This window comes from Macaca thibetana, chromosome 14, assembly GCF_024542745.1.
Source record: "Macaca thibetana thibetana isolate TM-01 chromosome 14, ASM2454274v1, whole genome shotgun sequence".
NCBI classification, from domain to species: domain Eukaryota; kingdom Metazoa; phylum Chordata; class Mammalia; order Primates; family Cercopithecidae; genus Macaca; species Macaca thibetana.
This window is the reverse complement of record NC_065591.1, coordinates 786,052-809,876: the sequence shown is the minus strand read 5'-3', so window position 1 is coordinate 809,876 and position 23,825 is coordinate 786,052. Positions and strand designations below refer to the sequence as shown.

At 46.0% G+C, this 23,825-nt stretch overlaps 2 protein-coding genes and 1 pseudogene across 12 annotated transcripts in view; 1 reads left to right on the top strand and 2 right to left on the bottom strand.

Annotated features, from left to right (window-relative positions):
- Nucleotides 1-23,825, top strand: part of POLR2L (RNA polymerase II, I and III subunit L) — a 627,758-nt gene that overhangs the window by 510,047 nt on the left and 93,886 nt on the right. Inside the window, exon 1 of one of the 10 annotated variants that reach the window (XM_050758003.1) lies at nucleotides 5,455-5,459. The exons of the other annotated variants lie outside the window; for them this stretch is intronic. The gene's annotated coding sequence lies outside the window, so the exon portion shown is untranslated. Of the gene's footprint in view, nucleotides 1-5,454; nucleotides 5,460-23,825 lie in introns of those variants that run through there. 10 annotated transcript variants of the gene reach the window in all.
- AP2A2 (adaptor related protein complex 2 subunit alpha 2) overlaps nucleotides 1-23,825 on the bottom strand; it is an 86,211-nt gene that overhangs the window by 57,023 nt on the left and 5,363 nt on the right. The gene's annotated exons all lie outside the window — the stretch shown is intronic.
- Nucleotides 10,039-10,139, bottom strand: LOC126936670 (uncharacterized; annotated as a pseudogene).

Sequence of the window (23,825 nt, the reverse complement as noted above, 5' to 3'; positions counted from 1 at the left end):
TGCCCAGTCTCAGCATCCCCACTCCTCTCTGTATGATGGCTGACCAGCGGATGGCTCCGCAAGAAAGCAGGGCAGCAGGCACAGGAGGATGCTGGCAGCCTGACGCCCCCCAGGATGGCAGGTTTTTTGAACTTGGCTGAAAGTCATGAAAACAGTGTCTTGGGAGCTTCTGCCACACAAAGCCTGCAGGAGGCTTCACACGGCTGGGACTGCGCATGAGTGAAGCACTCTGCACTGGGTGCAGTGTGCCAGTGTGCGTGTGCCTCACGTGTGCATGCCACCGTGTGTGCACGTGTGTGTGCGCCACTCACTGTGTGTGCACATGTGTGCTTCTCACAAAGGTGTACACAGATCTGTGCTATTAAGTCTGCAACTGGGGACCTTGTGCTCTCTCCCTGTCATGTGCCCTCTACTTTACCCACCCAAACACCAGGGAAAGAAACCACTCTGAGGGGGAACTTATGTTGTCCAGAATCAACAGAGCTCAGATCCAAAGCAGAAATAATAAAAACCTGGGAGCAGGAGAAAGAGAAAGTAATACTACATGAGCTAAATCAACTTTCCTAAGCGGAATCTACAGATTTTACGTAAGGTTGTGAAATCAGAAACGAAGAGCACGTAATTTAGAGTTACAGAGGTAACCGGCAGGAGACACAGGCCGTTAAACCCGTCTCCTCTGAGGAACAAACACACAGACAAGTCACAGCTTCTCATCCACAGCTTTAATTGCCCAATTTTCAACACACACACACACACACGTACACACCAAATACACACATACACAAATACACACACATACACAAATACACACACATACACAAATACACACATACACAAATACACATACACGTACACACACACAAATACATACACAAATACACATACACAAATACACATACACACACGTACACACACACAAATACACACATACACGTACACACCAAATACACACATACATACAAATACACATACACACACGTACACACCAAATACACAAACACACACACACGTACACACCAAATACACACATACAAATACACATACACACACGTACACACCAAATACACAAATACACACATACACACACATACACACCAAATACACACATACACAAATACACACAAATACACACACACACAATACACACATACGCAAATACACACATACAAACACACACACGGACACATCAAATACACACACACACACAAATACATACATACAGAAATACACACACACACAAATACACACATACACAAATACACATACACACACACACCAAATACACACATACACAAATACACAAACATACACAATACACACACAAATACACACACACGCAAATACATACACAAATACACATACACACACGTACACACACACAAATACACACACGTACACACACACAAATACACACACACGTACACACACACAAATACATACACGTACACACAAAATACACAAATACACACACACATACACACACGTACACACCAAATACACACATACATACAAATACACATACACGTACACACCAAATACACAAATACACACATACACACACACACACACCAAATACACACATACACAAATACATACACACAAATACACACACACACAATACACACATACACAAATACACACATACACACACACGGATACACCAAATACACACACACACACACACATACACAAATACACACACACAAATACACACACATACACAAATACACACACATACACACACGTACACACCAAATACACACATACAAATACACACACACACGTACACACCAAATACACAAATACACACATACACACACACACCAAATACACACATACACAAATACAAATACACACACACAATACACACATACACAAATACACACACATACAAACACACACGGACACACCAAATACACACAAATACATACATACACAAATACACACAAATACACACACATACACAAATACACACACATATACACACGTACACACCAAATACACACATACTCAAATACACACATACACACCAAATACACACACATACACAAATACAAATAAACACATACACAAATACATGCACACATACACAAATACACATACACATGTACACACACAAAATACACATACACAAATACACAAATACACACAAATACACGTACACACCAGATACACACCTTTACAAACACATATGAATACACATTTATACAAACACAAATACACATATATACACACAAATGCACACACAAACCAAATAAACACAAGTACACAAATGTACACACCACACACAAATATACATATACACACATTTACAAACACAAATGGATACTCAAAAATACACACATGTACACAAACACAAATACAACTTATATACATGAATATAAACACAAACACAACATACACATATACGTACATACATATAAACACAAATACACATATACACACACAAATACACACATGTACACACACACGCAGAAACACAAATATACATACATAACACACATACACACACACTTTAAAATGAGGGCAGGCCAGCCCCTGAGGAGAAGCATGGAGGGTGGTGATGAGTGAACCTGGGGGCCGGCACACGAGGTAGGAATCCAAGCCCAGCCTCTGACTCACTCTGTTGTGCCTCTGAGCTCCAGCTCCCTCATAAGGAAAGCCACCAAGGGCTGCACAACCTCACAGCATCATGTCTGTGCAGGAGAACGTAGAGAGGCCGGGCACAGTGGCTCACACCTGTACTTTGGGAGGCTGCACTTTGGGAAGCTGAGGTGGGCGGATCACCTGAGGTTGGGAGTTCAAGACCAGCCTAGAAAGCATGGTAAAACCCCATCTCTACTAAAAATACAAAAATTAGGCCTGGTGGCACGCGTCTGTAATCCCAGCTACTTGGGAAGCTGAGGCAGGAGAATTGCTTGAACCCAGGAGTCGGGGGTTGCAGTGAGCCAAGATTGCATCATTGCACTCCAGTCTGGGCAACAGAGTGAGACTCTGTCTCAAAAAAAAAAAAAAAGCATCTCGGCCAGACCTGAGGACAGGAGAGCCCAAGCAGCCCGTGTCCACAGAGGATTGAGCGTGATGCAAAAACCAGGGCTGGAGTGACCCGGCCCAGCGCCCCTACTGAGCAGAGACGATGCAAAAGCAGGGAAAAGAGGAGGTGCAGTGACAGCGTGCGGATGCAGCCAGGGACTTCTAACTGCAGCTGCCAGGCAGGCCACTGTGTGAAGACAACAGAGGAGGGCTCTCAACAGTAGAAAAGCCACCCAGACCATGTCTCTTCTGACAGTTCAGGAAAATTAATTTCACATAAAAATAAGCAATCAGGGCTGGGCGCGGTGGCTCACGCCTGTAATCCCAGCACTTTGGGAGGCCGAGACGGGTGGATCACGAGGTCAGGATATCGCGACCATCCTGGCTAACACGGTGAAACCCCATCTCTACTAAAAAATACAAAAAAACTAGCCGGGCATGGTGGCGGGCACCTGTGGTCCCAGCTACTCGGGAGGCTGAGGCAGGAGAATGGCGTGAACCTGGGGGGCGGAGCTTGCAGTGAGCCACGATCCGGCCACTGCACTCCAAGCCTGGGCGACAGAGCGAGACTCCGTCTCAAAAAAAAAAAAATAAGCAATCAGGCCAGGCGCAGTGGCTCACATCCCAGCACTTTCGGAGGCTGAGGCGGGTGGATCACTTGAAGTCAGGAGTTCGAGACCAGCCTGAGCAACATGGTGAAATCCCATCTCTACTAAAAACACAAAAATTAGCCAGGCATGGTGGCGTGCACCTGTAATCCCAGCTACTGGGGAAGCTGAAGTGGAAGAATCACCTGAACCCGAGAGGCAGAGGGTCAGTGAGCCAAGATCACACCACTGCACCCCAGCCTGGGCGACTGGGCAACAGAGAGAGAGCCTGTCTCAAAAACGAGAAAGACAATCTAGCATGACCACGGCTGAGATCACGGATGATGACCTGCAGGCAAGACTGATACATTCAAGTCAACCACCATGTCCTAAATTTACCAAAAATGCTCTAGTAGACGCCGCATGATCAGTGTGGCACCCCTGCAGTTGCGGTGGACGCAGGTAACAATCTGAGCACTCCAGCGTCTATCAGGGACTCTCCTGTAAAGGAGCAGAGCGTGCTCCTGTTCCTGGCCAGGCACCAATTCGTGCCACGGACACTGCATTGATCTCCACAAGGCAGAGGGCTTCACAGGAGGACTTCAGCCACCCCACCTTGCCAGGAACAGATCGAGCAAAAACTCTTATCTTTTTAGATAAATTAGCTTGAGGGGAAGGGGAGGAGCTGAATTCTGAAAGGGTAAAGCATGAGCAAGAGTAACTGACCCACAGCAACAAGCCCAGCCACACGCAGAGTCTGATCTTCGTTAAAGAGACGCTGGCTGGGCCAGGCGCGGTGGCTCACGCCTGAAATCCCAGCGCTTTGGGAGGCCGAGGCGGGCAGATCACGAGGTCAGGAGATCGAAACCATCCTGGCTAACACGGTGAAACCCCGTCTCTACTAAAAATACAAAAAAAAATTAGCCAGGCGTGGTGGTGGGCGCCTGTAATCCCAGCTGCTCGGGAGGCTGAGGCAGGAGAATGGCGTGAACTCAGGAGTCGGAGCTTGCAGTGAACCGAGATGGTGCCACTGCACTCCAGCCTGGGCAACAGAGCAAGACCCCGTCTCAAAAAAAAAAAAAAAGAGAGACACTGGCCGTGGCCATCCTGCACTGTCCCTGTCTGCAACAAGCCCAGCCACACAGAGTCTGACCCTCGTTGAAGAGACGCTGGCCGTAGCCATCCTGCACTGTTCCTGTCTGAACAGCAGCCAGCCCATCAGCACTAAGGGCACTGTACTTACACCAGGGAATATTCACAGTGGACTTAGGAATTCTGATGGCTAATGAGTAACCTGAACATGCCATAGCAACCGGCAAAAGCAGGTTACAATTTGCACTCTATGAAGTAGCAAGGAACACACTCTACAGGGGCAGGCTGGGATAAAAGCTCTCGAATTTTTAGAATTATTGTCCCTGGTCATTCTTCAGGAACAGCATGCTGGTTAATGATTTCTTGTTTATAGGCCGAACTAATCAACAGAGAGGATTAGTATTCCGGGAACAGCCCAAATTCCAAAACAAATAGTAAAGGAGCCTGTAACAGATTATTATAAAATACCGAACTACCAAAATCTTATGTCCTTGCAACGGGCAACAAAACTTGGTCTACAGAGTTTGTCTGTATATAAACTGATTTCAGACTGGGCACACTGGCTCACGCCTGTAATTCCAGCACCTTGGGAGGCCAAAGTGGGAGGGCTGTTTGAGCCCAGGAACTCAAGACCAGCCTAGGCAACATAGGGAGACCTGGTCTCTACAAATAATTTTTTTAAAAAATCAGACAGGTGTGGTGGTGCATACCTGTGGTCCCAGCTACTAGGGAGGCTGAGGTGGGGGGATCACCTGAGCACAGGAAGTCAACGCTCCAGTGAGCCAGGACAGCATCACTGTACTCGAGCCTAGGCAACAAGGTGAGACTCTGCCTCGAAGAAATAAAGTGATTCCACCAAGTAACCCAAAAGCCCAAAACTGACCAAGCCCAAGAATTTTTGAAGGAAGCTGTAATTGCTAACATCACTATTAAGGTGGTTAGCACAGCAGTCAGCCAAGCAAACTCTGAAAGCAGGCCTAGACTGGAATGTCACTCCACGTTTTACTAGCTATGTGACTCCGGGCTATCAACTTAACCACAATCTGCCTCAGTTTCTCTTCTTCAAATAGGAGTACCATCAATGAAAGAGCTGCGATGAGAAGTGTGGGATAAGAAGCAAAGCACTGGTCCAGCCACGAGAAGCTACTGTGCCCATCACCAAGGATAACCTCACAAGTTCTTTTTTTTTTTTTTTTTTTTTTTTTTTTTTTTTTTTTTTTTTTTGAAACAGAGTCTTGCTCTGTCACCCAGGCTGGAGTGCAGTGGTGAGATCTTGGCTCACTGCAACCTCCACCTCCCAGGTTCAAGCGACTCTCCTGCCTCAGCCTCCCAAGTAGCTGGGATTACAGCCATCCGCCACCCGCCTAGCTAACTTTTGTATTTTTAGTAGAGACAGGCTTTCGCCATGTTGGTCAGGCTGGTCTTGAACTCCTGACCTCATGATCCACCCACCTCGCCCTCCCAAAGTGCTGGGATTACAGGCGTGAGCCACCACACCCGGCTCGTTCTCTTTATTCACGCACAGGAGGGACGAGACTCAGTACAGAAACCCTCAGAGAAGCAAACTGGAATAAAAGGGTTCAAAGAGTACTAACAACTGTTTCACTACAAAGCCACAGAGGTAAATGCATGTGTGGCTCTGACAAATGTTAACGGGCATATCTTTTCTTGACAGTTTTATTGGGAAATAATTCACATACCACCCAATTCACTCATTTAAAGCATGTAATTCAATGGCTTTTTGTACAGTCACAGAGTTGTCCATCAATCTAACTTCAGAAAATCTTCACCTCCCCACAAGGGGAGTCAGCCACTCACTCACCAATCACCCTTTCCCAGACCCTAGCAAGTAGCAGTGGACTTTTTACCAATTTCTATAGATTTACATCTTCTAAACATTTCAAATAAATGGAATAACACGTGGGCTTCTGTGACTGGTTTGTGTCACTTAGTATAGTTTTCAAGGTAGTATTAATTCCTATTTCATTACTTTTTAATGCTTAGTAAAATTCCATTGTGTGGCTATACCATATTTCGTTATCAATTCATCACTTGATGGATTTTTGGATTCCTTACACTTTTTTGGCTATCATGAATAACATCGCTATGAACATTTCATGTTCCAGTTTTTCTATCAACATATGATTTTTGTTTCTTGGGTACATATCTAAAAATATAATTCTTGGTCATAGGAATTTCTGTTTAACATTTTCAGGCACCTGACAAGATGTTTTCCAAGGGCAGCTCCATTCTACATCACCACCAGACAAGAATGAGTGTTCCAACTTCTCCATAACCTCGATGACACTTGTTATTGTCCATCTTTTTTATTTTTTTTATTTTGTTTTTTAGATGGAGTCTCCCTCTGTTGCCCAAGCTGGAGTGCAGTGGCACGATCTCGGCTCACTGCAACCTCCATCTCCCGGGTTCAATCAATTCTCCTGCCTCAGCCTCCCAAGTAGCTGGAATTCCAGGCGCCTGCCACCACGCCCAGCTAATTTTTGTACTTTTAGTACAGATGAGGTTTCACCATATTGGTCAGGCTGGTCTCAAACTCCTGAGCTCAGGTGATCCACCCATCTTGGCCTCCCAAAGTGCTGGAATTACAGCTGTGAGCGCCCGGCCTCATCTTTTTTATTACAGCCATCTGGGTAAGTGTGATGCAGTATCTCATTGTGATTTTGATTTGCATTTTTCTGATGGCTTTTATATGCTTACTGAACATTCGTAAATCAATTTGGAAGAAATGTATATTTTAATACTTCATCAATTTTTTTTTTTTTTTTTTTTTGAGACGCAGTCTCACTCTGTTGCCCAGGCTGGAATGCAGTGACATGACTTCGGCTCACTGCAACATCCACTTCCTAGGTTAAAATGATTCTTGTGCCTCAGCCTCCCAAGAAGCTGAGATTACAGGTGCATGCCGCCACACCCAGTTAATTTTTATATTTTAGTAGAGACGGGGTTTCATCACGTTGGCTAGGCTGGTCTTGAACACCTGGCCTCGGGTGAGCCACCTACCTCAGCCTCCCAAAATGCTGGGATTCCAGGTGTGGCCACCGCACCCACGGCCCCTAACACTTCATCAATTTTTCAATTTAGTTGTCTTATCATGAAGTTCTTTATATATTCTAGATAACAAGCCCTTTATCAGGTACATGGTTTTCAAATATATTCTCATTCTCAGGTTGCCATTTCACCTTCTCAATAGTATTTTGTAGCACACGTTATTAAGTCCAAATCAACTTTTTTTTTTTTTGTCATTTGCACATCTGTTGTCACCTAGGAAATCATATTCCAGACCGGGTACAGTGGCTCATGCCTGTAATCCCAGCACTTTGGGAAGCTGAGGCAAGCAAATGGGGTTTGGCCAACATGGCGAAACCCCATCTGTACAAAAAACACAAAAATCAGCTGGGCATGGTGGTACAGGCCTGTGGCCCCATCTACTCAGGAGGTTGAGGCAGGAGAATCGCATGAACCTGGGAGGCAGAGGTTGCAGTGAACCAAGATCACGCCACTGCACTCCAGCCTGGCAACAGAGCAAGACTCTGCCTAAAAAAAAAAATTCCAAAGTCACAAAAACTTACTATTTTTTTTTTAGTAGAAGTCTCATAGCTCTTACAGTTGGGTTTATGATCCATTTGGAGTTATTTCTTGTGCATAGTGTAAGGTAGGAGTCCATTTACATACTTTTACATGTAGATCCATCATCCCAGCACCATTTGTTCAAAAGACTATTCTTTTCCCCCACCACTGAACTGTCTTGGCACTCCTGCTGAAAATCAATTCACCAAAAATGTACATGTTTACTACTGCACTCTCAATGTTATCTCAGTATCTATGTATCTGTCCTTATACTAGTACCTTACTATCTTAACCATTTGTGTATTAAGTTTTAATTCTCCAATCCTGTTCTTTTTTGCATCTATGGAGATAACCAGGTATTTTTTTTATTAATGTAAGTATTACATTGACTGATTTTCAGATGTTAAACCAACCTTGCATTCCTGGGACAATTCTCACTTGAATCTGGTATATAATCCTTTTTTTCTTTTTTTGAGACAAAGTCTCGCTCTGTCACCCAGGGTGGAGTACAGTGGCATGATCTCGGCTCACTGCAACCTCCACCTCCCGAGTTCAAGCGCTTCTCCTGACTCAGCCTCCCGAGTAGCTGGGACTACAGGCACACGCCACCACGCCCAGCTAATTTTTGTATTTTTAGTAGAGACGGGGTTTCACCATGTTGGCCAGGCTGGTCTCCACCTCCTGACCTCATGATCCACCTACCTTGGCCTCCCAAAGTACTGGGATTACAGGTGTGAGCCACCAAGCCTGGCCTGTATAATCCTTTTTATATGCTGTTGCTGGATTCAACTGGCTAGCAGTTGGTTGAAGATTCTTGTTTCTATATTCATGATAATAGTCTGTAATATTCCTTTCTTGTCATGTCTTTGTCTAGTTTTGATCTCAGCATAACACTGGCCTTATGGAATGGGTTAAGTATTCCCTCCTATTTTTCCAAAGAGTTTGTAAAGGACTGGTATTAATTATTTTCTTGAGATAGAGTCTCACTCCATCATCCAGGCTGGAGTGCAGTGACGCAATCTTGGCTCACTGCAACCTCCACCTCTCGGTTTCAAGCGATTCTCCTGCCTCAGCCTCCAGAGTGGCTGGGACTACAGGCACGCCACCACACTCAGCTAATTTTTGTATTTTTAGTAGAGATGGGGTTTCACCATGCTGGCCAGGCTGGTCTTGAACTCCTGACCTCAAATGATCACCCATATCGGCCTCCCAAACTGCTGGGATAACAGGCGTGAGCCACTGCACCCAACCAGGGCTGGTATTAATTATTTAAGTGTTTAGTAGAACTCAAATAATGACAAGCTCAGTAACCGGGATTTTTCTAGAGAAGCCACCTGTCCCAGAGCTTATTGTTGTGACAAGTTTTTTTTTGTTTTTTGGTTTTTGGGTTTTCTTTTGAGATGGAGTTTCACTCTTGTTGCCCAGGCTTGAACACAATGGCGCGATCTCAGCTCACTACAATACCCACCTCCTGGGTTCAAGAGATTCTCCTGCCTCAGCCTCCCAAGTAGCTGGGATTACAAACGTGCACCACTATGCCTAGGTAATTTTGTATTTTTAGCAGAGACGGGCTTCACCAAATTGGCCAGGCTGGTCTAGAACTCTTGACCTCAAGTGATCCGAGTGACTTGGCCTCCCAAAGTGCTGGGATTACAGGCATGAGCCACTGCGCCTGGCCGTTAAAAGTTTGTAAATTATTAATTCAATCTAATTACTTATTATAAGTCTATTTGGGTTTTCTTTAATGGAATGCTTCACAAATCTGTGTGTCCTTCTCACACAGGGGCCATGCTAATCTCTGTACTGTTCCAATTTTAGCATATGTGCTGCCAAAGTGACCAACTATTCAGATTTTCTATCTGTTCTTGAGTTAGCTTCAGTCACGACTTTCTAGGAATTTGTACACTTCAACTAAATTATCTAGTATTTTGTCACACAATTATTCATGGAATTCTCTTACAATCATTTTTATTTCTGTAAGGTGAATAATAATCTCCCCTCTCATTCCTGCTTTCAGCAATCTGAGTCTTCTTTTTATCTCAGTCAGTCTCACTAAGTTTGTCAATTTTGATGATCTTTTCAAATAAACCATCTTTGCTCTCATCTTTGTTATGTTCTTCCTTCTCCTTGCTTTAGGTTTTACTCGTGCTTTTCCTGGTGGCTTAAGGTGAAATAGTAGGCTAATGATTTCAGATCTGTCTTTTTTAATGTAGGTATTTACAGTTATAAATTTTCCCAAGCCCTGCTATCACTGCAGTGTCTAATTTTTGGAATGCCGTGTTTTTATTCACGTTTATCTCCAAGTTTTTTTTTAAGAGACAACGTCTTGCTTTGTCACCCAGGATGGAATGCGGTGGCGTGATCATAGCTCACTGTGGCCTCAAACTCCCAGGGTAAACAATCCTCCTGTCTCAGTCTCCCATGTAACTGGGCCCTAAGGGCACACCTCTAGGCCTGGCTAATTTTTTTATTTTTAGTAGAGATGGGGTTTTGCCATGTTGATTAGGCTGGTCTCGAACTCCCAACCTAAAGTGATCTGCCCACTTTATATAAGGGAGGTCGTCCTGTTTATTTTGTTTACCTGGAACTATCTTAATTTCCTTTTTTTGTGTGTGACAGGATCTCGCTCTGTTCGCCCAGGCTGGAGTAGTGCAGTGGCACAATCTTGGCTCATTGCAACCTCCGCCTCCCAAGTTCAAGCAATTCTTGTGACTCAGCCTCCTGAGTAGCTGGAATTACAGGCGTGCGCCATCATGCCTGGCTAATTTTTGTATTTTTAGTAGAGACGGGGTTTCACCATGTTGGCCAGGCTGGTCCCGAACTCTCAACCTCAGATGATCTACCCACCTTGGCCTCCCAAAGTGCTGGGATTACAGGCGTGAGCCACCGCGCCCAGCCAATTTCTCTATTTTCAAAGGATAGTTTTGCTGGACACAGAATTCTCAACTGACAGTCTCTTTCAGAAACAGGATTTTCCCACTGAGCTAGCTCATATGATGGCAAGCGCAGTAAATGGGACAGGTCCGAGAGTGACATGCTCTGCAGCCGGGACTTGCTGAGGAGCTCCAGCCTTGATGTGTCCCCTCCAGTGGCTGCTAGGCTGCTGGCTTTCCCAGCTACCATGGTAATAAGGCAGCTGGTTTCCATGGTTACGACGGAGCTGGGGAGAGGAGAATGGGAGGAGGTTGAGTTAGAGGTTCCACGGTTGTTCACAGATAAATGCTCCTAAGAGTGTCACAACCTTTCGTTAATTTTGAGTTCCTACAGTTGATTTTGACCATTTTTGCCAGTGCTTTCACTGCTTTTATGAAGGACTGGATTACAGAGGCCTCACTCCACCATTCTGGGTAAGTGGCATTTCTGATGCAGACTCAAAGCTGTCACGAATAAAGAGTGTTTAGCACACATGCCTCTGTTGATTCTGTTTTCTAAACCTCCACACGTCACTCCTACCTTTCCACTCCAGATCCTCGCTACCTCCTCTGGACCAAAGCAATCGATCTTTTCCTAACTGGCTTTCCTGCCTCTAAGCCTCATTAAAACCCATCCTCTATATCCAAAATGACCATTCTTTTCCTTTTCTGTTCTAATTTTCTGTAGAGATAAGGTCTCACTAAGCTGCCCACACTGGTCTTGAACTCCTGAACTTAAAAGTGATTCTCCAGCTTAGGTCTCCCAAAGTGCTGGGATTACAGGCCTGAGCCACCGTGCCTGGCCTCAAAATGACTATTCCACTAGCAAAACAGAAATTGAGGCTGGGTGCATTGGCTCATGCCTGTAATCCCAGCACTTTGGGAGGCCGAGGCAGGCAGATTACCTGAGGTCAGGCATTCAAGACCAGCCTGCCCAACATGGTGAAACCCCATTTATACTAAAAATACAAAAATTAGCCGGGCGTGGTGGTGGGCACCTATAATCCCAGCTACTCGAGAGGCTGAGGCAGGAGAATTGCTTGAACCCAGGAGGTGGAGGTTGCAGTGAGCTGAGATCATACCACTGCACTCCAGCCTGGGTGACAAGGGAGAGATTCCATCTCAAAAAAAATTTTAAAAATTGAGTGTCATTCCCCTGCTTAAAATACTTAAACAGCCCACATCCTAGACAGGAGGTCCCTACCATCTGGTTTTGGCCTGCCTCTCCCACCTTGGTCTCCAGCCACATTCCCGTGCCCCACTAGGCCCTACCCATGCTAGGAATCCCCCTCAATGTATTGCACATGTCCTGCTGCTGCTCCTGCCTCTCTGCAGTGTGGCACACGGTACTGCCCACCTTTTCCAAACCATCCCCCACATCCCATCAGCCTAGCAAGACCAGAGCCAAGCATCACCCCTGCATTCCACGCCTGACCTCTCCTAAGCTGTTCACCCCTCATACCATTTACCACTCTGCATTACAAAGGCCTGAGCTACTCGAGGACAGTCAGTGTTTAGCATTCTAGTAAGAGCCATCATCTTTTAAAAAGCTCTACAAAAGGCCCTACTCCACCTGTCCCCCACCTCCATTCTCTCCTAACCTAACCCCTTACTGCCTTTCCGCCCAGGATTGCTGTCCTAAAGCCACATGGGCCTCCTGCTGTTTCTTCTGTGCAGCTGTCATCCTCCCCCACAAAGGCCTCTGCACTTACTACTCCTCCCTCTGCCAAGACGCCCTCCCCACTGACTTGTACATGTCCACTGCCTCACTAGCTCCAGATCCTTGCTCAACTGCTGCCTTCACAGCAGGGCCGGTCCTGATCATTCTACTTAAAATTGAACACCTGTACCCTCATTTACCCAACCATCTTCCCTCCTGATTTCTCTGTTGTGTTTATCATCGCCTAACATCCCACTAAACTCTGTTTTTCTTCTTGATCTCTACCCACTAGAATGTAAGCTCCATGTGAACATGGAGTTGTTTTACTCCCTGCCACAGTCCCAGAATCCTGGGAAGTACCTGGCATTGTAGCAGGCACTCAATAAATACTTGGTAAGAATAAATGCCCTGCAGACAGCAGGTACCCAATAATAGCACCACATCTGACTACTCATAATGCACCAAAAACTGCCCCAAGAGCTTCTGAGCAATAGAGCTGGAAAACAACCAGCATTTCCTGAGCGACGGGATCACCAGAGATGCTATGTCAATCTCTACAGCATCCTCTCCTTCAGGGCCCCCATCACATCCATCCTGACTGTCGACCTGTCTGCTTTTCCTCCAAACAAGTGCTCTCTTCTGGTCATTTCAGTTGCCACCTGCATCTCCAGTCGGGACTCTTGCAGCTTTCACCTTCCACTCCTCACCTCCAACCTACTTTCCACAGAGAAGCTGGCATCAAGGGAGGAGACCACCTCTCATATTGTCTTATACCCAATTTCTGCTTCCAAAGAAGAAGAAGTAAAAACTAAAAGGCAGAAATGAAATCCACGAGCACACAGCCCAGTGCCACACCCTGGGCCTGGTAGTTAAAGATCCACCCCAACCTAATCGGTTATGTTATCTATAGATTACAGACATTGTATAGAAAAGCACTGTGAAAATCCCTATCCTGTTCTGTTCCGTTCTAATTACCAGTGCATGCAGCCCCCAGTCACGTACCCCCTGCTCATGCAATCGATCACGGCCCTCTCACACGCACCCCCTTAAAGTTGTGAGCCCTTAAAAGGGACAGGAAATGCTCACTCGGGGAGCTCAGTTGTTGGAAGACGCGAGTCTTGCCAAAGCTGCCGGATGAATAAAGCCCTTCCTTCTTTAACTGGGTGTCTGAGGGGTTTTGTCTGTGGCTTGTCCTGCTACAGCGTAATAGTCTCATATAATTACATCAGACCTGTCACTCACTCGCTTTCCTTCGGCAGCTTCCTACAAGGCACCTAGGATAAAAATCAGACTCATGCCAGAGCCTTCAAGGCCCAGCACGTTCTGGCCTCCCCCAGCAATCCGGCTTATACCAGCTCCTCTCCTTGCTCACTGAGTTCCGACGGTACAGCCTCTCAGATCCTGAAATACAACAAGATCTCCACCACCTCAAGCCCTTCTCCCCTCCAGGCTGGGACAAGGCTGGTCCCAGGCAGCTTCAGGACCCAGCTGAAATGTCACTTCCACAGAGAGGTCTTTCAGGAACACCCAACCTAAGGGAGTCTCCTTTTATCATCCACCATGATAAACTGCCTCGGCGTCACACAATATGACCACATAACAAATCTGCACATGTACCCTGGAATCTAAAGTAAAGGCTGAAATTCTTTTTTAAAGCCATCAAAAAACACATAAGAAAAAACATTTCAGTTCAGGGTTTAAACAAATCTCTTGGAAAAGTCAAGTATTCAAACTCCACTGGACTGACCCATCATTACCAATGACAGAATCTACTGACTAAACTACTGAGAGAAACGACAGAATCTACCAACTAAACTACTGAGAGAAATGACACAATCTACCGACTAAACTACCAAGAGAAACAACACAATCTACTGACTAAACTACCGAGAGAAATGACGGAATCTACCAACTAAACTACTGAGAGAAATGACGGAATTTACGACTAAACTACTGAGAGAAATGACGGAATCTACGACTAAACTACTGAGAGAAATGACACAATCTACAGACTAAACTACTGAGAGAAATGACACAATCTACCGACTAAACTACTGAGAGAAATGACACAATCTACAGACTAAACTACCGAGAGAAACGACGGAATCTACAGACTAAACTACTGAGAGAAATGACGGAATCTACAGACTAAACTACCGAGAGAAACGACGGAATCTACAGACTAAACTACCGAGAGAAACGACGGAATCTACCGACTAAACTACTGAGAGAAATGACAGAATTTACGACTAAACTACTGAGAGAAATGACGGAATCTACGACTAAACTACTGAGAGAAATGACACAATCTACAGACTAAACTACTGAGAGAAATGACACAATCTACCAACTAAACTACTGAGAGAAACGACGGAATCTACAGACTCAACTACTGAGAGAAACGACGGAATCTACCGACTAAACTACTGAGAGAAACGACGGAATCTACCGACTAAACTACTGAGAGAAACGACGGAATCTACCGACTAAACTACTGAGAGAAATGACGGAATCTACAGACTAAACTACTGAGAGAAATGACGGAATCTACAGGCTAAACTACCGAGAGAAACGACAGAATCTACCGACTAAACTACTGAGAGAAATGACGGAATTTACGACTAAACTACTGAGAGAAATGACGGAATCTACTGACTAAACTACTGAGAGAAATTTCCATTTACTATATTCTATATCAAGAAACAAAGGTCAGTCGGTCAAAGGCCCCATGCTTTTCCTTTGATTTCTGGGTTTCAGAGCACTACAGACTAATACCATATGTAGGTTTGCAAAGAATACACTGCACTGTTCATTCCCTTGAACAGGGAACAAGGTCCTTCCTACTTGCTTACTTCAGATAAGGAATAAATGCCGAGTCACTATTCTATTTAAATGAATAGAATTTTAAATTCTATTTAAAATTCCACTTAGAAATACATGCCACACAAGCTCTCAGAACCACCTGCCCAAATTTGATTAAAAGTCAGGTATTATTACTTCAATAAGCATGAGAGGCCGGGCACGGTGGCTCATGCCTGTAATCCCACCACTTTGGGAGGCCAAGGTAGGCAGATCACTTGAAGTCAGGAGTTCAACACCAGCCTAGCCACATGGCAAAACCCCACGTCTACTAAAAATACAAAAATTAGCCGGGCGTGGTGGTACACGCCTGTAGTCCCAGCTACTCAGGAGGCTGAGGTGGGAGAATCACTTGAACCCGGGAGGCAGAGGTTGCAGTGAGCCAAAATCACGCCACTGCACTCCAGCCTGGGCAATAGAGTGAGACTCCATCTCAAAAAAAAAAAAAAAAGAGTAAGAAAGCGGCCACATGCAGTGACTCATGCCTGTAACCTCAGCACTTTGGGAGGCTGAGGCAAGAGAATCACTTGAGGCCAGGAGTCCAGGACCAGCCTGGGCAACATAATAAGACCCCATCTCTAAAAAAAATAAAAATTACATAAAGTCAAATTATTCCTCCCCAAGGCCTTCTCTCAGGCAGTGATAAACCAAGAGTATATCACAAGTCATAAATGGGGGCAGGGGCATGTGTGTAGAAACAATCAGTCATCAAGGACTGATAAAGTTATCACAATAGAGTTATAGATAGATAGATAACAATACAGTTATCACAATCCTGGACACTGCTAAGCAATGGTCAAGCAGTAACTGACTCAGCCACGGATAGCAAGCTGCACTCCAGCTACCTGCAGGAGGGAAGACAAGTAAGAAGCAAACCGTCTCCAACAGAGAACCTGAAAAGGCTTGAGAATGAAAGGAACCTCAGGAGACCGATGTCAGGAGGATGGGCCTCAAGTCTGTACAGGGAGCAGCAGATGCCTTCCATGAGACCCTGTGGCCACGCAGGCCCCTCGGCCCCCATCTCAGCAAAAGACAAGCTGGAAAGGTGAGAACACAGAAGCTCTGAGCTCCACTAAGTGTGGAGCAAGGGGTCCCGTGAGAGCAGCACAGCGCAGTGACAGGCTCCCCGAGGGTGAGATACCCCATCCCAGAATAATGGCAGCCGGACTCACAACACCCACCTGCTCACCAAGCAAGAGAACAGAGTCGTGAGTCCTCTGGAAGAACTGAACTAGCATTCAGGCTCCCCTCAGACCTCACCCTGCAGCGAAGGCTGCTGCCAAAGCCCTTCCGGTGAGCAGGTACCAGTAAACATGAGTGGACAGCCACTGGCCACCAAGCACAAAGTGAGAGCTCAGAACCTCACAGCACGGGCCAGAGACTAAACAAACCTACACAAAAGGCATTCAAAGCAATGAGACAATGCACAGAAGGAAATGTCAAAGGAAACACCTTTGCACAGACGAGATAAAACACAGCTTGAAGAAACAGATGCCACCAAAAAAGGGGCACTTGGGTCATAAGAAAGCTCTCAAGCTATAAAAGTGACAGCAGAAATTAAAAATGCAAAAGAAGGGCTACGGGACAAACTTGAGAGTCATGGAAACAGAACACGAGAGACAGAAAGGCAGGAAAATCTACACTAAGAGGTATAATTTTAACTATCACAGAGAAATACTGAGAAAAGAGAAAGTGAAATGAAACAGAAGAGGTTAGCAAGGAAATATAACAAGAATATTTTCCACTAGCCCAAAAGACATGAGTTTCTAGACTGAATAAGGCCACCAAATGCCACACTTGGGCAGATCGTCTTAAAATTTCAGACACTGGCCGGCGCAGTGGCTCATGGCTATAATCCCAGCACACTGGGAAGCCAAGGCGGGAGGATCACTTAAGGTTAGGAGTTCAAGACCAGCCTGGTCAACATGGCAAAACCCCATCTCTACAAAAAAACACAAAAATTAGCTGGGCAGGTGGCACACGCCTGTAGTTCCAGTTACTCAGGAGGCTGAGGCAGGAGAATCGCTTGAACCCGGGAGGCAGAGGTTACAGTGAGCCGCGATCGGGCCGCTGCACTCCAGCCTGGGTGACAGAGCGAGACTCTGTCTCAAAAAAAAAAAAAAAAAAAAAAAAAAGGTAAGCAAAACAAAAGGCAATGGTTAACTCTTTAAAAAATTAAAAATTGAACCAAAAGTTGAACTGGTATTCTCGGCTGAGAACAGTATTTTCAGACATCAATCAAGTAAAATATTACACATATACGAGTACAGGAGAAGAGACTCTTGAGTAAGAGTTAAAAGACTCATCTTCTATAGTAAGGCATCAATAAATAGGCCAGGCACAGTGGCTCATGCCTGTAATCCCAGCACTTTGGGAGGCCGAGGCAGGCAGATCGCTTGAGGTCAGGGGTTCAAGACCAGCCTGGTCAACATGGTGAAACCCCGTCTCTACTAAAAATACAAAAAAGTAGCCAGGAGTGGTGGCAGGCGCCTGTATAAGCCCAGCTACTCAGGAGGCTGAGGCAGGAGAATCCCTTGAACCTAAGAGGCAGAGGTTGCAGTGACCTGAGATCCCACCACTGCACTCCAGCCTGGGTGACAAGAGTGAAACTCCATCTCAAAAAAGGTAAGTAATGACTAAATGGGGGAAAGAACCCCCATAAATAGTAGGAACACGCAATTTAGACTTAACAAGCAATCATTTTTAAAGTAAATTTTTAAGAATAAACAGCTATAAAATGAAAATAATTGGCCGGGCGCGGTGGCTCAAGCCTGTAATCCCAGCACTTTGGGAGGCCGAGACGGGTGGATCACGAGGTCAGGAGATTCGAGACCATCCTGGCGAACACAGTGAAACCCCGTCTCTACTAAAACTACAAAAAAAAAAAACTAGCCGGGCGAGGTGGTGGGCGCCTGTAGTCCCAGCTACTTGGGAGGCTGAGGCAGGAGAATGGCGGGAACCCGGGAGGCGGAGCTTGCAGTGAGCTGAGATCCGGCCACTGCACTCCAGCCTGGGCGACAGAGCGAGACTCTGTCTCAAAAAAAAAAAAAAAAAAAAAAAAAAAAGAAAATAATTGACTCGGGTTTAGAAATGTGGGCAAGGCGGCTGGGCGCCGTGGCTCACGCCTGTAATCCCAACACTTTGGGATGCCAAGGCGGGCAGATCACGAGGTCAGGAGATCGAGATCATCCTGGTAAACACGGTGAAACCCCATCTCTACTAAAAATACAAAAAAAACTTAGCCAGGCATGGTGGCGGGCGCCTGTGGTCCCAGCTTCTCAGGAGGCTGAGGCAGGAGAATGGCATGAACCCGGGAGGCGGAGCTTGCAGTGAGCAGAGATCGCGCCACTGCACTCCAGCCTGGGTGACAGAGCGAGACTCCATCTCAAAAAAAAAAAAAGAAATGTGGGCAAGGAAGGGACAATGTTTTATAATTAACTTCTTAAACTATATTCTTTTTTTTTTTTTTTTTTTTTGAGACAGAGTCTTGCTCTGTTGCCAGGCTTGAGTGCAATGGTGCAATCTTGGCTCACTGCAACCTCCACCTCCCAGGTTCCAGCGATTCTCCCAAGTAGCTGGGACTACAGGTACCCGCCATCACACTCGGGGAATTTTTGTATTTTTAGTAGAGACAGGGTTTCACCATATTGGCCAGGCTGGTCTCAAACTCCTGACCTCGTGATCCGTCCACCTCGGCCTCCCAAAGTGCTAGGATTACAGGCGTGAGCCACTGCGCCTAGCCGTGGTGGTACACTCCTGTAATCCCAGCTACTCCAGAGGCTGAGGCTGGAAAAATGCCTGAACCCAGGAGACAGAGGCTGCAGTTAGCCAAGATCATGTCACTGTACTCCAGCCTGGGTGAGAGAACGACATTCCGTCTCCAAAAAAAAAGATGTACTTGCTATTTAAGCTACGTTACATGAAACATGAAGGCAGTCCACAGAAAAAGCAAAACACAAATCCTAACACAGTGCCGCCTGCCCCAAGGAGCTCAAAGTTCTTTACATACGCTAAGTAATCCGCATTACACCCTTGTGCTGCCATCAGAGGGATTTTAAAGGTAAGAAAAATACCCCACAATGCAAAACAAAAGCCAGGCAACACATGTTGGCTGTTGGTCTCTATACTTTTTATTTATTTACTTTTTTTTTTTTGAGATGGAGTCTCGCTCTGTCGCCCAGGCTGGAGTGCAGTGGTGCGATCTCCACTCACTTCAAGCTCTGCCTCCCAGGTTTACAACATTCTCCTGCCTCAGCCTCCCGAGCAGCTGGGACTAGCTACTCGCCCGCCACCACACCTGGCTAATTTTTTTTGTATTTTCAGTAGAGACGGGGTTTCACTGTGTTAGCCAGGATGGTCTCAATCTCTTGACCTCAGTATCCGCCGGCCTCGGCCTCCCAAAGTGCTGGGATTACAGGCTTGAGCCACCACGCCCGGCCTGGTCTCTATACTTTTAAGCAAACCCGCAGACAGACACCAAAGCTTAGGGTGGCTGAGAAGAAAGGTAAACGGGAGTGTCTTGAAGTCAAGCACAGAGATGAACGCAAGCCGGGCATGGTGGCTCAAGCCTGTAATCCCAGCACTTTGGGAGGCCGAGACGGGTGGATCACAAGGTCAGGAGATCGAGACCATCCTGGCTAACCCGGTGAAACCCCGTTTCTACTAAAAAATACAAAAAACTAGCCGGGCGAGGTGGCGGGCGCCTGTAATCCCAGCTACTCAGAGGCTGAGGTAGGAGAAGGGCGTAAACTCAGGAGGCGGAGCTTGCAGTGAGCTGAGATCCGGCCACTGCACTCCAGCCTGGGCGACAGAGCGAGACTCCGTCTCAAAAAAAAAAACAGAGATGAACACAAAACCATCACAACTCGGAGTCTGGATTTCAGGCAAAGACAAAGACTCCAGGCTCTTGACAGGGCTGCAATTTGAAAAGGTGGGAAAGGGCGGGGCGCGGTGGCTTACACCTATAAATCCCAGCACTCTGGGAGGCTGACGGGGGAGGATCACTTGAGCCACAGAGTTCAAGACCATCCTGGGCAACATAGTGAGACCCTGTCTCTAAATTTTAAAAACAAAAATAAATATAAAAAATTTAAAAGTGGAAAACAAAGGAGAGCAGAATCAGGATCTGACCCAAACCTCCCCTCCCCGGCTAGAAGTGTTGTTCCTAAGGAGGTCTGCCGCTGGACCTGGAGTCCCCTGAGGTATGGGGTGGCGGGGCTAAGGGAGCTACACGGGGCAGAAAGAACCTAGCAGGGAAGTCAGGACTTGGGGACACACGGCAGCTGTGGGCACAGCACCCCTCCTAAAATCCTGCAGCACCTACCAGCCCCTCAGCCCACCCCTGTACCCTGTGCTTCTGCCACCTTCCCAGCCTGCAGAAGCCCTGATACCCCCAACCATTCCCACACTCCAATCACCGGGTAAATGCTGGCTCCAAAAGGCAACAAATGTTTAAAATCAAGAATCAACTGAACAGAAGATACAAGTTCCCCTCCGCCAACAATGTTTCAGGAAAAAGCGTGCAAAGATGGCAGAAGTGATGTCTGAATGCAGAAGGGTGGTTCCAAGCTCCCTGTGTCTCTCGGGTCATCCCCGCTCCTGAGGTGCCCACAAGTCACTGGAACTCGCCTCTCCCGCCCTGGTGCTGGGCATCTCACTGCCTCACACTCTTCTTGGTCCTCTTCCCAATTCAAGTCTCCAGGGCACTATTTTACAACAGGGCTGCTTCCTACTCACATGTTATTTCTTCTGTGCGTCTTGCCCAGACCCTTACAACCCTGTCCCAAGCAAAGAGCTCATCTCACCACACAGCTTCAGCCCCCACTTCTACATGGGAACACCCACCTCAACCTATCCCGCCCACCCAGAAATTCTCTCGTGACAAAACTGCACGTACTGCTTTTCAAGACGTTTCAACCAGCTCAACTTTCAAGCCAAAGTCAGGAAGGTTCTGAAGAAGGAACATGCTGCCAGAATCAGCAAATGTGGTCTTATAATCTGAGACATCACGTGGCCTGGTAAAAACTGTTCATTTCTGGGGTTTTGTTTGTTTTTTGTTTTTGAGACAGAGTCTTACTTTGTCACCCTAGCTATAGTGCAGTGGCACAATCTTGGCTCACTGCAACCTCCACCTCCCAGATTCAAGCGATTCTCCTGCCTCAGCCTCCCAGGTAGCCGGGATTACAGGCATGCGCCACCACACCCGGCTAATTTTGTATTTTTAGTAGAGATGTGTTTTTCCATGTTGCTCAGGCTGGTCTGAAACTCCTGACCTCAGGAGATCCAACCGCCTCGGCCTCCCGAAGTGCTGCGATTACAAGCATGAGCCACAGCACCCGGCCTATTTGATTTTTTTAAGAGCCACGGAAACGCCATTTAATCCTTCAATGACAGCCTTTCCAGGAACTCTTCGACTACAAAACCCTGACACAGATTGCTACCAAAAGTAACTGAGTGTAAGTCATTTTAAGAGGAAAGAGAAGTAATAGTAAGTATCTGGCACAAAGTATGTTCATCACCAGGACACTTCAACTTGTCATAAAAGAAAGTGATCCCGACCTTCAGAGCAGCCAGATTGGAAACACTGCGAAGAGAACCAGGATGTCCCAGAAGCAGTGACCACCAACCTTGGCGAGGAAAATCCAACATGAGCAAAGACTTCCTTCCTCCTCTCCACAGCCACCATGACACACTTCCTACACTGGTTTCTAAGGAACACAAATTATGCAGAAGCATGCAAAAGAAGACATGCAAGAAGAGCATTCTTTTCTAAAAGTCAGCGCTTTTTAGGAATGTACAGTCAAAAGGACAAAATGAGCTTTTAACTGTGAAGGTTATTTAAGAAATGCAAAAGCAGACTGACCAACTCTGATTCTGATCTTCACGCCCATGCACGAAAATCAGTACAACTTTATGTTTTTTACACTGAAGTTTAAGCAGAGTTTAAAATTTAGTGTTCAGTTTCTCCATATCTAATTTATGACTCCATAACTGGAATTCCATGAACAAATAAAATCTTTTTAACTTTAGTCACGCTGAAACACAATTCAAAGGTATCTAATTTCAAGAAAGTTAACAGAAATGGCTGGGCACAGTGGCTCACGCCTGTAATCCCAGCACTTTGGGAGGTCGAGGCAGGCGGATCACTTGAGGTCAGGAGTTTGAGACCAGCCTGATCAACTTGGTGAAACCACGTCTCCACAAAAATTAGCTGGGCGTGGTGGCAGGCACCTGTAGTCCCAGCTACTCGGGAGGCTGAGGCACAAGAATCACTTGAACCCGGGAGGCGGAGGCTGCACTCCAGCCTGGGTGACAGAACGAGACTCTGTCTCAAAAAAAAAAGAAAAAAAAGAACAAGAAACGGAAGGGACCGAGTTTTATGCCAACCACAGTGAGCAGAGCACTGATAATTATTCTAATTTATCGTGAAACCTGCAGCAAAACTGCACCACTTTCTTCAAGAGCATGGAAATTCATTTTTGCCATCTTGCTAATAACATCTCTCCATCTGTTTCCCCTTCATGTGAGGACCTGGGTGGATTAAAGAAAACGCCTCCAAGCACTTGCACCACACCAGCACCACATGCAGGGAAATAAAAGCGGTCATTTCCTGCCTGAAGTTGTGTTCCTGGCAAACTGACCGGGCTCACAAGGATTATCACTTCTTCCCTTTCCTCGCAGTCCTGACTGTTCGGCAGTCAATTCTCAGAGCCTGACAACATTTCAGCAGCGTTGTGTCTCTCCAACAACATTCTAGTGTCAGCATGTCAACAGCAATGCATAAAGACATGCATTAACTAAGCCAGATACGACTCTCCTCTGCAGGTATGTCATTTGTGAAAAAACAAACGAAAGTTCCAAAATAACTGAATAAATAGCAAATAACTATTGTCTTGTTTTCCCAATTTCAGCAGTTATTTTGTTTTCTTGGTATCTTCTGCTCAAATACAATGCCAATCAATGCACCAGCCTGAATGGACCTCGATGGGACTGCACTGACAGAAAAAGAAAAGCCAATCTCAAAAGATCACGTATGATGTGATTCCATTTATATGACATCCTTGAGATCACAAAATTACAGAGATGGAGAACAGA